This window comes from Marmota monax, unplaced genomic scaffold (genome assembly GCF_021218885.2).
Source record: "Marmota monax isolate L192 unplaced genomic scaffold, Marmota_monax_Labrador192_F-V1.1 WCK01_AAM20220418_F8-fsc00327, whole genome shotgun sequence".
Lineage (NCBI taxonomy): Eukaryota > Metazoa > Chordata > Mammalia > Rodentia > Sciuridae > Marmota > Marmota monax.
The window spans coordinates 333421-348954 of NW_026692808.1; positions in this window are offsets into that span (position 1 = coordinate 333421).

Consider the following 15534-nt stretch of genomic DNA (forward strand, 5'->3'; position numbering starts at 1 on the left):
AGACACCGCTGGGTGCATCCTGGGCTGGGGTAGGGGCCAACGGTTCCCTCTGTTCTCCTGGGGTGCTGGCACATCGGGCATGCCCGACCTTCCTGTGACCTAGGAGAGGGGCAGGCTTGGAGAGGGGCAGGGCTCCCTAGCAAGGGTGGGGGTTGCTTTGCCAGGCAGGGTGCCAGCCCCAGACCTGTTTGTTGAGCTCCCCACCTGCTACACCTCTACCCTACCCTACCCCAACCCTTTCTTCTGGGGCCCAGAGACCCCAGGGCCTTGGGTGGCTGCTAGTGGATGGACCCTGATCAGTGGCCACTGCAGTCTTCTGCTCTCCTGCCTCTCCCATAAACACAGGGCCCATACTGCTGCAGCTGCCAGCTGAGCTCCCTGAGAGTGCTCAGGCGGGTCCTGAGGGCCCTGCCCAGACCTGGCCTTGGTTCACCACAGCCTCCCTGGCCCCAAAGGCAGCCCCTGGTCCCGGCAACCTGGGAAGGGCTGTGTGTAGCTGGCCCTGTCTTCCCATGCTTCCCTGAGCCCCAGCTGGGGCTGATGGATGGAGGACATGGTGAGGCCAGTCTGAGGAGGCTGCCACAGGGAGGCGGTGAGAGCAAAGGGCCCTGGGGGGGTTTCCAGTGTGTCCAGCCTGGGGGAAGGTGGGTGGTGGCCCTGAGGACTCCACTGTGGACTGGGAGCTGGTTTCTGCAGACGGAAAGGTGACAGTCCTCTTGAAGACTTCTGAAAGCCACTATCCAGTATCTGGAAAGTCACACCAGTCTTCCAGCACCTCTGGCCCCCTGGCTCTCCTCCCTGTGAATTCCTGGAATTCCTTCCCCGCCCCCTGCTGGGCTGGGTGCGACTGGGGCTGCACTTCCCAGGGTCAGTCAGGAGCTCAGCCTCCAGGCCCCAGGCAGTCGCCCCTGCCAGGCACCAGGCTGCCCTCAGAGGCCATCGGTGCTGTGGGGCTTCTGCCCTGCACCCAGGGCTTGGTTGCAGGAAGCTTGAGCTCATCCACCCCTCACCCTGGAGGAGGACGCACTGTGGGTGTCCTGTGGGCTCCTGGCGCTTCTGACCACACATGCAGGGGTCCAAGAGCAGGTAGGGAGAGGCAGAGACAGGGGGACAAAACGGGGCGGAGACAGGAGGCCAGTAAGAGAGCAAGAAGGGCTAGGGGTAGCTCAGAGGTGGAGTGGGCACTTGGCTGGCCTGTGAGAGTCCTGGGTTCATCACCAGTGGAAAAGAGAGAGAGGAAAAGAAAGAGAGAAATGGAGAGAGAGAGAGAGAGGGAGAGAGAGAGGGAGAGGTGGAGAGAGAGAGGGGGAGAGAGAAGGAGAGAGATGGAAAGAGAGGGAGAGAGATGGAGAGAGAGAGGAAGAGATGGAGAGACAGAGACAGAGGAAGAAAAAGCATAAGACAGACCGAGACGCAGAGGCAGAAAGGGAGATAGAAAAACAGAGAGTAAAAGAGGGAGAGAGACACCCAGAAACAGACCCAGATAGACAGAGCTGTAGAGAGAGGGAGAGAGAGACTGATGAGGACAGAGGTGGCAGGACAGCTGGGGCAGGCCGCAGCTGCCGTCTTTTGTGCCAAGGGAGAGGTCTCAGGCTGTGGCAGGCCCAGGAGCCCCGCTGTGGGGAGGTGGTGGTCTGGAATACCCACGGCTCTGAACTGCTGCTGGACATTTGGCCTTGTGGCTCCCAATGCAAGCTTCACCCTGACCCCAAGCCTGTCCTCTCAGGCCCTACTGACCTCACATTTAAATAACCTGTGGCTCAAGGCAGATAGCCTGGGCCCTTGGCCTGCTGGCTCCACATCTAGGTGACAGCATCCACCACCTTCTGATGTGCTGATGGAGTGGGGGAAGAGGATAGCCCCACGGCTCGCCCCTGAGACCAGGCGGCAGGCGGGCCAGAGTCCATGGAAGTATTCGGGCCAGAGTCCATGGAAGTATTTGCCGTGGTGCCTCCCTTGGGTCCCCAGTCCTACTTGAGGCCTCTCAGGAGAAACAGAATGTCCCTGCGCCTGGCCTGCCCCAAACCTTAGTTCCCTTCCTGGGTCACAGATGGGGCAGAGAACAGAGGAGCTGGATGCCCAGGGGTCCTCAGCCTCGAGCCTGCTGCCCACTGCTGGGCTGCGCAGGGGCTGAGGAGAGGGCAGGCTTTGAGGGGAGGCTTTCCCAGCTCTCCTCCTTGCCACCCCCAAGCCTCAGTGACAGCTCATGTCCTCAGGCCCCGTTGCCCAGAGTGGACTTCTTTCCCAGACCCACCCGCCCTGGGGATTTGGGCCAAGCCCCCGCCTTGCAGAAGCCCTATGGTGTGTGTGGGGTCCAGAGCCCATGGAGGCCCCATGTGACAGCCCCTCCAGATTCAGCAGCTCACCAAGACTCTGTCTGGGGCAAGCCGGGCAGCGCAGGTTCTGGCTGCTCTGTACCCTGGGGCACCCTGAGAGCCCTGGAGCAGCAGGGGCAGAGACTCCAGGCTGCTCTGCTCCCTGCTGGCCCCGGCCACCGGCTGGAAAGGACCATTCCTGCTGCCTTAGGGCTGGACCTTGGCCACCTGTGGGAAGACCAGGGCTGGAAACCTGCGCGGGGAGCAGAAGGGTATCTGCAGGGGATGGGGAGGTGGCCCTTGCCAGGGCTGCTGTGGGGTCCTGCCTGGGCGGAGGAGTCCACCCACAGATGCCCACCAAACCTGGCCGTGGGAGGGACCCACCTTGGCTCCATTGCCCCTTCCAAGTCTCTAGTACGCGTTGTAAGGACAGCCAGCCTGGCACCCTCTCCACCTCTCAGGGTCTCCCACCTGGGACATCCTCCCTTCCGCATGGCTGGGCCGGCACGGCTGCTCTCACCAAGACCCTCACTTGGGCAGAGTGACTGCCCCTCACTGTGGCATGGCCTGGCCGTGAGTTCAAAACTCCCCTCCTAAGGTGGGAACCCCCCAGGGAGGTTCCCAGCCAGGACACCAAAGGGACCTGTGGTGAAAGCGTGGGGGCACAGCCCAACCCCCCCTTCATAGAGGGCAGAGGGGATCTTCCAGAAAAGCCCACAGATATGGCGCCTGGGACCCCCAAGCCCTCGGGACGAGGGTGGAGCTGGCTTTCTCCCATGGTGGGCCAGAGCTGCTGCTCCCAGCACCTGCAGGCCATGCCCGGGCTACCCCAGACCCATGCTCCCTGGCTGTGGAAGCCTGTCCGCACAGGACAGCTGGTGGCTGCCGTGGTTCCCCTGTGGCTTGTTCAGGAGGTAGGTGGCCTGGTAGAGCCCCGCCCACCATCTCCTGGCATGCTGTGGGGTGGGCTTGGGTTAGGGCCCCGTGTGCCCGATGATGTCACCTCTATCCCCAGCCTCAGTTTCCCCAGCTGTGAGAAGGAGAGATGACAAGGTTTCTTTCAACTTGCAGATAGGAGGGAGAGCACTCACTCCCCAGAGGAGCCACCAGAGGGGACATTTGTCCTGTGGATGCTCACCCTCACTGTGGCTGCAGCTCCCGACCCCATCGGCCTTCCCCTGCAGCCTGAGGTGGTCACAGTTCAAGGGGTGCGCTCCCTGCCCTGAGGCTCCTGGGGACAGCCTGGGGTCCTGGCTCCTGTCTGGGGGGTCCTGCGCTCACTGGGCAATAGCAGGTACACCGTCAATGTGAAGGGACTACAGAGACCTTGCCAGGCATCCCTCTCCTGGGACCCCAGCGTGGCCCTATGAGCTGTGGGTGCTCTGGGACCAGTGTGTCTGCCTTTCCTTCTGACCCCGCGAGCTCCGGTGGAGATTCCTGCCGGCTCTGGGCCCAGCACCACTGCTGAGAGAGTGTTATTTCACCTGCTGGCTTCCAGCATTCCAGGGCAGGGCCGGGAGGCCATGAGAAGGTTGCGGTAACCTATATATTATTTTTATGCTGGTGCTTAACACGGCGTCTTTGACACATGTGCAGGAGTCCCCTCGTAAATCAGGCTGGGTCCACTGTGCACCCGTGCAGGGGGCCACCAGGCCTCTCACACGTGTGCTGTCTGCAGCCTCCCTCTGGGAGCTGAGCTTCAGGGATGGTCTGGGCTCCAGCTGCTGCCAGCGGCTTCCCTTTGCCTCCCACTGAGCTTCCCCAAGAGCTGGGAAGGCCCAGGCCAGACGCCCAAGGCTAGTGTTGGATTTGGCGGCCATAAGCACATGTGAAAGTGTCTGCGTGGGTGTGCTCATAAGTGTGCATGGGCGTGCTCCTGTCTCAGTGTGAGCTGTGCTCATGTGAGTGTTCCCAGGGGTGTGTGTGTGCTTGAGTGTGAGCACTCATGTGGGCATGCGTGCTCCTGTGTAAGTTTGGATGTGTACATTAGTGTGCCACGTGTGCATGCGTGTGCTTGCTGGTGCACTGGGCGAGGGCTCTGTGCTCATGTTTGCAGGTGTGTGCTGGTGTGCTCGCGTGGCATTGTGTGCCAGAGGGCTCCCAGGCTCCCACGGGACACGGTGCTGATGCGTGTGTGTGGATGTGCTGGGCAGAGGCCCAGCTGCCCCGTCCACTCTGGTGTGGCCCTTGCTGTCTGCCTGGTTGGGCCAGGACTTCCCCAGGTGCTGTGCCTGGGCCTGGTGGCTCCCCTCCTGAGGGGCGAGGACACAGGTGATGGCACCATTCCAAAGCCCCCGGGGAACCCTGAGTCAAGCCTGGGATCACATGGATCAGGGCTCTCTGGACCTGGTTTCCCTCTCTGTTGCACACACAGGCCATCCCTGTGTTGATGCACTGGGCCTCAGATAGGCTGAGGGGACTGTGGGGACAGTAATCTTCCTTGGGGTGCCTAGTCTGTGGAAAGTGGACATGAGGGATTGGTGGCCTGGGGAGACTCGTGGGAAAAGTGGGTCTTCTATAAATTGGGTCAAGGATCCTGGCCTTCCTGACCTGCCCCCCACCTGCAGGAACTTTGTAGGTGTCCTCTGACCCCATTTCTTTGGCCCAAGGCCCCTGGTCTGGGCAGCATGTGCTACTGAGGGCCACAGAGCCCTGGCCTAGCCCAGGGCTGGGCCCCTCCTTCTCTCTGCTGTGAGAGCAGACAGTCCCTCCTGGCTGGGGCACGAGTGGACGGTGGGTCCCCATAGTTGGCACAGCACATTGCCCCCAGAGACGTAGGAGAAGGGTGTTTTCTAAGGCGACCGTCCATGTCTTTGTGCGTACCTGTGGTGTGCATGCCTCAGTGGGCCTGGACCAGCGCACCTGTGGGATGGCCCAACATGCCCCCTGGTCCTCAGGAGGTCTTTACTGCAGGACTTCAGAGTGTGCTCTGGTTGCACAGTGACACAGGGGTGGGGCCGATCTCAGTATCTGTCAATGGACACCCAAGGGGCTTTGCTGCCTGTATTGCCCAAGGGGCTGCGGTCCCAAGGTGGCCATGCTGTGGTCTTCTGAGTCTTCCGAGGGCATCTGCAAACGAGGGCTGGCTGTTGGCAGGGGCTTCGGTTTCTCTGCTGAGGGTCTCATGTGGTTGCTTGACTGGCAGTCCAAAGACAAAGACGTCCCTCTCACTTCTGCCACATGTGTGGGTGCCAAGGGCCACCCTTAGCTCAGGACAAGTTGGACTTTCCAAGAAAAGCTTCATGATGCTGCTTCCTGGGCCTGATCTTGAGCCCAGGCTGAGCTGAGGCCCAGGAGGGATGAGCAGTGGAGAGGGACATGTCTGGGGACCCCTCAGCCCAGATCCAGAGCTGTGGATACTGTGCAGATGCCGCCAGGCCCGGCACTGTGGGGAGGGCGGCTCACAGTGCTGCCTCGCCAAGGCCTCGGCTGGCTTGTAGAGTAGGGCTGGGTGGGCTGCCCCACGCCCCAGCCTCTCTTGGCCCCTCAGCCTCCCCATTCCTCCCTCTCTGGGGCACTGACCACCATCGAGGACCCCTAAAGCCTCCAGTGGATTCCAGTGTGCTACACCCTCAATGATCTCAAGAAGATATGGCCAGGGAGAGGACGGGGCTGAGAGGCAAGGGCAAGGGATTGGGGACCCTCCAAAGGGTCAGAGGTTCTCTCCATGGGTGGATTCATGGAAGGACAGGCAGGAGCCATTCTAGATAGCAAGGACAGCTGACTCTTCCTCTCCTGCCTGGAAAGCTTAGGGGAACATGGCTGGAGTAAGGTAAGGATTGAGATGGCCTGGAGCCGAGGGGAAGAGGGACACAGGGAGGGTCCTGGGGGCAGCTTCTCAGCACCCTGGGCAAGGGGTGTCTGGAGGTAGGCAGGGAGGGGGTGAGGTGGAGACTTCTGGAGGCAGGCCCCAGGTGGGACTGCTGAGCTGGGGTCCCAAGGAGGGAGCTGTCCAGCAAGTGTCCAGCTGTGAGTGAGGACCCTGGCTCAGGGGAACACAAGCCCTAAAAGGGAGGCCCTTCGTGACCCAGCTGCACCAGCCCCAAGCCCCCAAGTGTGCAGCAGCCCAGGCTGTCCAGGAGGGGCCTCAGGGGGGAGTGTGGAGGGGTGGGGGTGCACTGGGCCTCAGTCAAGGGGCCTCTGCACAGAGGTGCCTGTGGGCTGCTGTGCCTGAGTACCCGGCCTCTCAGGCCCCTGGTGCCAGGCCACAAGAGGCGAGCAGCTGATGATGAGGAGAGGAAGTCCTGTCAGTGCTGGCGGGAGGTCAGGCCGCGGCTGGGCACAGACAGGCTGTGAAGCAGACACCAGGGCTGGCTAAGGCCACTGGCCACCACATAGGCCACACAGGGCTGCTGGGCTGAGGTATTGGGGAGCCCCACACTGTGAGCTTCCTGGACCCTGAGGGCAGGACCTCGACCCAAGAGCCACAGTCCAGCCAGGCCAGATTCATCCCGGGGCTCACACCCCTCTGTGCTGAAGGAGACCCTGGCCTTGGGGGTAGGGGCTGCCTGGTGAAGGGCCCCTCCCCTGCTCCTGCAGCTCGAGGACATCCTGAGGGTTTCCAAGGCCCAGCCCTGTCTGTCCACCTGGGTGTCCTCCCTTTGCCCAGGGAGGCCAGTGGCGAGACCAGGGGATCTGGGGGCAGAGCCCCTGCTGCTGCCCGCAGCAGCAGCATGCTCACACACATTTTATAAGGACCCAGGACGATGGCGATGTCTGCCTTCCGCTCCAGCGCATTTTATTAAGAAGGAAAAGGAGGGAAAAGAAAGAAAAATAAATGAGAGTCTCCCACAAGGACCACACACGGTGGCCCAGTGTGGTCACGGGGCAGGGCTGGCCCAGCTGGCAGGCTGCAGCCCACAGCCCCTCCAGATCCTGATGGTGGCAGCAGCAGCCCTGGTGGAATTTGGGCCAGATGGGTCCCACTTTGGGTTCTTCACACCTCTGCTGCCCCTGGCTGCTCTGAGATGGGGGCTAGTGAGGCGTCCATGTCCTTGGCGTGGTCCTGGTGGGGTCTGTTTGTCATAATCCTTGCCAGCAGCCCTGGCCCTGGCGGTGCTGCTGACCCAGGCAGGGACCCCCCCTCCTGGCTGCATGCCACCAGCCCATTGTGCCCCCTGGGCACACTGTCTCCATCCATCCACCCCATCTCTGCAGCCTCTGCTGGACACCAGGAGGTCCCAGGACTGGGCGAGGGCCATGGCCTGGTCTGGATCCTGTAGGGATAAGGCCAGGGGCCTGGCATAGTGTCTGTCCCCTCTCCTGATGTCCCACCCCCAGTCTCGTCACCAGGACCCATAGGCCTGACAATACAGGAAGCCCCTCTGGGGACAGGACTTTGAACTGGGAACCATCCAGAGGGAGCAGGGGCTGGGAGAGCTGGGAGCCCCCCTCCCCATAGCAGAGCAGGCATTTGGCTTCTGGCTCCTTGGTTAACAACAATGGAGGGAGTGGGTGCAACCTGGAGGCCCCCCCCCCAGTGTGTCTGTCCCTCATGCTTGCTTCAGGAGACAATCACTGTGGACCTCTTGGAAAAAATGTTCTCATTGTGAACATAAACAGGCAGCCCAGCTCTGCCAGATGTTCCTGGAAAATGTTTAGGATCCCAGTCAACATATGAAATTTCCATCAGACCTTTTATTAATCAGAAGGCATTTGCTGTCGGTTCACCCCGCCTGATCCCCTGGACGTCCTGGGAGAGGCCTGGGCCCCAAAGGGGACTGTCAGCACAGGGCCTCCTGCCTCCCCTCCACCCCCAGCAGAGAGGGCTCCAGGACTTCCGCAGGGACCAGCCCCTGTCACTCAGCCTGTGGGTCCTCCAAGGACCAGGACCCTTCCCACGCTCCCAACAGCCCCTCTCCCACCACCTCTTCCCACTCCGGGCAAGCCCAGCTGCTTCCAGAGGTTCTGGGCAACTCAGTGGTGATCTCTTTTATGGGGTGGGAGACTCGTAAAGAACCAAGAGCCCCACTTAGGAGCTGAGAAGCTTGGCTGGCTCCACAGCCCAGGAGGAGAGGCAGCGGGCGAGTCCTGGGGGTCAGGAGGGAGGGAGTGGTGGCAGGAGCAGGAGAGGTGACCTGAGGGGGAGTCCTGGGGAGGGAGGCCTGGAAGGAGTCCTAGAGGAGAGGCCTGGAAGGAGGGGGCCTGGTGGGGCAGGCTGGGGGCAGGAAGCTGGGTACTGGGGAGCCCCAAGAGGGAGGGAAGGCCTGGAGGGGGCAGGAGTCTGTGGGGGAGGGGGGAGGGAGGGGAGGAGTCCCAGGGCTCACCAGACAGGGAAGCTGGGTGGGTGGGACCCCCAGACTGGACCCCGGGGCCCTCTCTTAGTAGGATACCCGGGTCCTGTGTGAGTCAGTGGAGCCCCTTGACTCCCCAGGCCTGTGGTGTGTATCACAACCAGATGGGCAGTGGCCCTGGCCACAGCAGTCAGGAAGCTGGAGCTGACTTTCACCCTGGTGTGAGGATGGGTGCTCTCCCTCGCTGGCTCTGGGCGGGGCTGGGCAGGGGGACCTGAGAGGGCCATGGTGCCCAGGGGCTGGGGGTACTTCCTGCCCTCATTCCTAGTGCGGCCTGCTCACCCCCAGCTCCTGAGCCTGGGGCCTCTGCCCTTGGCAGGGAAGCTCAGATTGGTCACCTCAGAGGTCCGGGCACGTCGTCCTGGCACACGGCCAGCTGTGTCCTCAGCCCTCCTTATCTGGGCTGTGCAGGGCTGCAGGCCACCCTGGCTCGGCAAGAACCCATCAGCTTCCGAGATGAATGGCCGTGGTAAGGAACTCCGCGTGATGGCTCTTGGATCAGGTCCTGGCTGCAGTGTCAAAGCATCATTTTTTATGGGCAGCTCTGTTTTGGCCATTAAGTCATAGAGGGAAGGCGGGAGTGGAGTCCGGCCTGTGCTCTGAGGGTGAGGCGCCAGCATGGCCCAGCTGGGGCCTCTGGAGCAGACCAGTGTCCTGGGATGATGGTGAGGAGCCTGGGAGGGGATGCCAGTGGGTGGGCATGGTGGGGGGCTGGGCAGCCCCCTTCCACTCAGGCCTCTGTCGCCTCTTCTGGCCAGGGAGAACAGGGAAGATTCTCCCAGCCAGCTGGCCAGGACTGGGACTGAGCCAGGTGGGTCTGGGGCCTTCCTGCACAGAACAGGGCAGCAGAGCCTCTTGAATTCCTTGCTGCCCTGGGGGCGGTAGTGCGTGCCCTTCTGTCCTGGACCTGGGCTTTGCCCACTGTGTAGCCCTCCCTGCAGCATCTTCAACAGCTTATGGGAGTAGGACCTCACTGCCGTGGGGGAGGAACTGGCTGGCCCTCAGTGAGGCCCTCTCTGCAGGAACAGAAGTGGCGTCCAGGCCAGAGCAGTAGGTGGGGACCTGCTTGCTGCTCATTGTCCTGGGCGCAGTCTTGCTGTGGAAGGCTGGGAGGGGCCGCCTTCCACCCCAGAACTCACAACGCCCCAACAGGTCCCAAGAGCTTGCAGAGTACGGAGAAGCACAGGGACGTGGGGCAGGGTGTGGGACGGAGCCGAGCCCAGTTCACAACTCTGACCCAAAGAGCTTCAGAGCCCACAGTAGAACCAGCACCCGTCACTGTCCCCACTCCCTGACCTGCCTTGTCCAATACTGAGTAGGCAGCGACACTGAGGCCAGAAGGGTCACCTGAAGGATGGGGAGGAGGAGGAGTCCTTGGTGGTCCCTTAGAGGACACAGGTGAGGAGTCCTCGGCAGTCCTCTAGAGGACAGAAGAGGAGGGGTTATCCTAGGGAGGTCCCCTGGAGGACAGAGGAGTAGGGGTCATCCTAGGGAGGTCCCCTGGAGGACAGAGGAGGAGGGGGATCCTACGGAGGTCCCCTGGAGGACAGAGGAGGAGGGGGTCATCCTAGGGAGGTCCCCTGGAGGACAGAGGAGGAGGGGTCATCCTAGGGAGGTCCCCTGGAGGACAGAAGAGGAGGGGTCATCCTAGGGAGGTCCCCTGGAGGACAGAGGAGGAGGGGTCATCCTAGGGAGGTCCCCTGGAGGACAGAGGAGGAGGGGGTCATCCTAGGAAGGTCCCCTGGAGGACAGAGGAGGAGGGGTCATCCTAGGGAGGTCCCCTGGAGGACAAAGGAGGAGGGGGTCATCCTAGGGAGGTCCCCTGGAGGACAGAGGAGGAGGGGTCGTCCTAGGGAGGTCCCCTGGAGGACAGAGGAGGAGGGGGTCATCCTAGGGAGGTCCCCTGGAGGACAGAGGAGGAGGGGTCTTCCTGGGGAGGTCCCCTGGGGGACAGAGGAGGAGGGGTCATCCTGAGGAGTTCCCCTGGAGGACAGAGGAAGGGTCATCCTAGAAAGGTCCACTAGAGGACAGAAGAGGAAGGGTCTTCCTAGGGAGGTCCCCTGGGGGACAGATGAGCAGGGGTCTTCCTGGGGAGGAAGTTGGAAGGTAGAAGAAGGGGCAGAAACGTGAACTAGGTGGGCTGTCACGGAAAGGTATGGAGGCTCCTCAAATAACTACCAAGGAAAGGATGCAGAGTCCTACCACTGGTCCTTCCTCCAAGGGACATGAAGTAGCGTGTCGGAGAGACATCTGCACTCCTGGGTTCGCACTGTCCATGGTGGTCAGGTGGGATCAGCACAGATGGATGAGGAGCAAGTGGTGCCGTCACAGGCCATCCAGCCACAACAGGGGTGGGGTCCTGGTTTCAGTGGCCAGGTGGGAGGAGCTGGAGGATCGTGGATGAAACACGCAGGCACAGAAAGAAGGGCTGCACATGTCGGCCACCTGGGGTGGTATCGTGACCTCGGAGAAACTGAAGCTTGTGCCCTGCGGCTCACCTGCACTCACCCTGATGGACAGCAGGAATGGGACCTTTCAGAGCAGCTACTAGGGAGGACTCTGAATGTTCCCAGCTCAAAGAAAGGATGACTAATGGCCAAAGTCTGAGGTGATGGACCTGCCAATCACCTGATCTGATCATCACACGTTGCACATGGAGATTAAGCGGCCACTATACCCACTGAGGGTGTCAACTGAAAGGAAAATATGTGTTAAAAAAGGAGAATGCTGCAGCTTCTGTGTGGTCCTCTGCTTTGGAGGAGTGATTTCCTAGTTCCAGGGAGGGTCCTGACCATGGCAGAGCAAGGGTGGGAAGAAGAGGAAGTAATTTTGATTCACCACGGAGGGGCTGGGGCTGGGGAGGATTTGAATGGGCAGTGTCAAGGGAGGTTGCATTTGTCTGTCTCCTGTTACTATGCCAAAATGCTTGAGGTAGGGTGGCTTTTTAAAGAAAAGAGGTTTTGCTGGGCTTGGTGGCATGCACCTGTAATCCCAGTGACTCCAGAGACTGAGGTAGGAGGTTCAAGGCACAAGTTCAAAGCCAGCCTCAGCAACTTAGCGAGACTCTGTCTAAAGATAAACAAATTAAAATGGCAGGGGATGTGGCTTAGTGGTAGAGTGCCCTTGGGTTCAATCCCCAGCACTGCACAAAAAGGAAAGGGGTCTGTTTAGCTCACAGTTCTGGTGGTCCAAGATCCAGGGGACACATTCGGGGACTGCCTTCTCGCAGCAGAGTTCTAAGGCAGCGTAGGGCACCACGCAGCAAGACAGGGAGTGTGCGTGTGTGTCCTCCAGTCTTCCTGCATGTCCTGTGTTCCTCAGAAGTCACCAGGACTCCTCCCCAAGGCCCCACCTCTGAAACCTGCCAGGGGGGCTCAGTCTCAACACAGGACACACACAGAGGGCTGTCCTCACACCACGAGACAGATGAGACAGACGGGGGCCCAGGCACTGCTGGGGTCAGGAGGGAGTCCAGTCACATGGCTCCCCAGGATGGAGGTCCCTGCGCCCAGAGCCTGGGGACACGGGGCTGCAGGCTGCACTTGGGCACGGCCCACTCCTGCTGTGGGCTCTCCGACCCTTACTCCAAGCACCTGGCACCATGAGCCCCCTGAGCTTCCTGGCCAGGTGTCAACCAGGAGCTGATGGGAGCTGGGGACAGGTACGGCTGGAGTGGGAAGCAGTGCCCTCGCCACTATCTCATGAGCCAGTGAGGTCCCTCTGTGGGCAGCATGGCACACCCAGTGTGGCAGCAAGGCAGAGGCCCTCAGAAAGCCTGGCCTGGGCCTGCGGCTGGCCTCCTGGATGCCGGTTCTCTCTGAAGCCTGTGCTGGGGGCTCTGCAATGCCAGGGCAGCGGAGTCCCAACTCCCAGGTGCAGCCTACCTCCTCTGCTCAGCACCCCAAGCCAGTGTCACAACTGCCACTCACACCAGGCAGGCCACCGCCCCAGCTTTGCAGAGTAGGCCACTCAAATGTGCTGGGGCCCAGGGAAGTCCCACTTCCAAGAGGCCAGAGAAGTGCCCCCTGGTGGAGGAGAGGGCAGGGTGCCACTACGCAGCCACTGCTTTGGAGTCCTTGGAGGAAACGATGAAGTGGGAATTAGAACCCAGAGATGTGCCGGGACTTCAGCCCAGGATGCCACAAAGTCCTCAAGCACAGCCGCCAAGCTGGGGGCCAGGGTGAGGCCTGCCCACGCACTGGGCTCTCCCCTGCTGCAACCATCACACCATGCACACCCCTGCCGAAGTGCCACACAGAACCCCGCAGACATGTAAAGGGCCACGTCACTTTACAAACTGAAGCTGGGAGCAGGGGAGTGTGCCCATGATCCTAGAGCCTCGGGGTTGAGCCAGGGGGCCAAAGTTCAAGGTCAGCCTAGGCAACTTGATGAGACCCTACCTCAAAATAAAATAAAAAGGGCTGGTGCAGCTCAGTGGTAGGGGATGCTGGAGCACTATGAGGTCCTAGGTTTGATATTTATTTGAGGTACTACAAATAAATAAACACAACAAGCTAAAGAATAAACATTCCATCTCTGAAACAAAGCGGGTTCCCTTTAACGCACTCTAGCCACGTCCTGAACGTTGGCTCCGCAAGTGCTACTACACGGGTGCTCTTGCCGGGTGGGGTGCGAATGCCCCAGTTTGGGGCGTGGTTCCTCCAGGAGCCATGGCCAATCCAGGCACCGCAGAGCCATCACATACGGGGGCGATGGGGAGGCCTGGCAGCTGCTGCTTCCCATAGGCAGCCTCTGTGGCTGCGAGAGTCCCCTCCTGGTCCATGGGGCTGCACCCACAGAGCCCCTCCTGGTCCATGGGGCTGCACCCACAGAGCCCATCCTGGTCCATGGGGCTGCGCCCACAGGGGCACAGTGGCCGGAGCACCCTCTGCACCAGCCGCGTGGTCAAGTGTGTTTCTCTGCTTTGACGGGTGCTGGAGGTAGTGCTGATCCCGGCTTGGGCAGCAGCCTGACTCTGGCTCAGTGCCATGCCGTGCCCACTCCCCAGGTGCCTGGCAGCTCTGCTCACTCGACAGTGGGAAGCCACTCTCCCTCCAGGAGCACCCACAGTGCCATGGATGTGACCCAGGAAGACAGAGTCACATGCTGACGCTCCTTCGGGGGGCTCCAAAGTGTCTGTGGCTCCCCAGGCCCAGTGCAGGTGGACGACAGGCCAGGGGGAGGGCCCAGATGTGGTTAGAGCTGGTCATAACTGATCGTGGCCAAAACCCACGGGACTTGCTGTGTAAAACCATAGCTCTGTAAACACCAGTAGAGCCAGGTAGCGGAGCTTCGTTTCAGTCTCCTGCCAGAAAATAAGCCCAAGGACAGCAGAGAATGATCCTTCCATCTCCTTGCCTTCCCAGGGCTGGGACTGGGACACAGCAGGTGTCCCGTGAATGTCACATGGAATGTGTTTATGTTTTGAAGTGCTGCAAGAACTCTTGTGTTCAGCTGCCCTTCGGGGCTGCATGACCCCTCCCTGGTTGGGATCCTGTGATCTCAACTCTATTCGACCAGGTACCTCCAGGAACTGAAGCGACACTTGTCACCCACCAATCCCACAGGCAGGGTGCAGTCTGAATGTCCAGCCTTACCCACTGACTTCTGTATGTATGGCAGACGTGGATCATCCAGTCTGTGGCCTGCTGAACTGCAGCGTCCAAGTACAACGTGTCAGTATCTTCTGACCAGCTAACCCATGAACTGTCTCTCCCTGGGCATTCCTGCAAGTTCATGTTTTGATAAAAAGTTGGAAATCAACTTATCTAGGTACAGAGGAAAAGAAGAACCTTAAGCTGCTCTGTCTGAGCTGTGTATTTTTCCCTCGGGTACACCTGCTGTGGTAGGGGCTTGCCCTGAGGGTCGGCCCCTTCAGCCCTCAGCAGCACAAAGACCTCCCTCCTGGTTCTGTTGTGCTCCTCTTTAGGCCATGGTCTGGGAGTGGCCTTTGAAGCCCATGTGCTGGAAACCCAACCCCAAGGTCATGTGTTGGTGGTCTGTGGAGGGACAGGGTTAGGAGGCCCTGCTGTCACCAGGGCCCTAGCGGGTCAAGGAGGACGTGGCTTGGTTAGGAATATGCTTGCTCTGGCACACCTGTGAGGGCCATGTGAGGCCCTTCCCAGGTCATAGTGGGGCAGAAAGTCCCCTCAAGAGCCCATGCTTCTGCGTTCCAGCCTCCAGAAGATGAGCCAAATAAGCTTCTATTCTGTCTCCTGCCTGTCTTCCTTTCTCTTTCCCTCCTAACCTCTATTCTTTATAAGTTTCCCAGTCTGTAGTATTTAGTTATAGCAACAGAAAATAGACTGAGAATAGGGGCATTTTAAAGAGCTCTGTGTATGACCTTCCATCTCTTTTTGGAGGGGGTAGGTGGGCTGTCCATCTCATTGCTCAAACCTCGATGCCCCCTAACAGGTGCACAGACTGCGTTTACACAGCTGTCTCAGGACTGCTGAACTTCCTGTCACCTGGTCGTCTCATGTTCTCCAGGACAGCCGCCCACACTAAAAGCCTTCTTGTTCTTTACATGAGGACATCTTAAGTGACCCTGCTCATGTCTCTGGACACCTCCTAGGTGATGACAGAGACACTGTCCTCCAACGGTGCACAGTGACAGTGGAGGCAGAGCCTGCCCAGCCCCAACCCATGTGTCAGGCAGGAGATCCCCCATTAGGGACATAATGGCATCTCTCAGTCCCTGATTGTGGAGAAGTAGAGAGGAATGCTTTTATAGAATTTGGTCTATTTGAACCTTCTGTTGATTTTGATTTTTAAAAAATTCCTAAAAAGGGAATTAAAACTCATTTACATATAATTATGTAATATCTTGTGATTTCTTATTTTTTTTTTCATTTTTTTTTTCTTTTTTACCCCCAGTGTTGGAGACTGAACCCAGCCTTGCACATGTGCTCTACCACTGAACTATA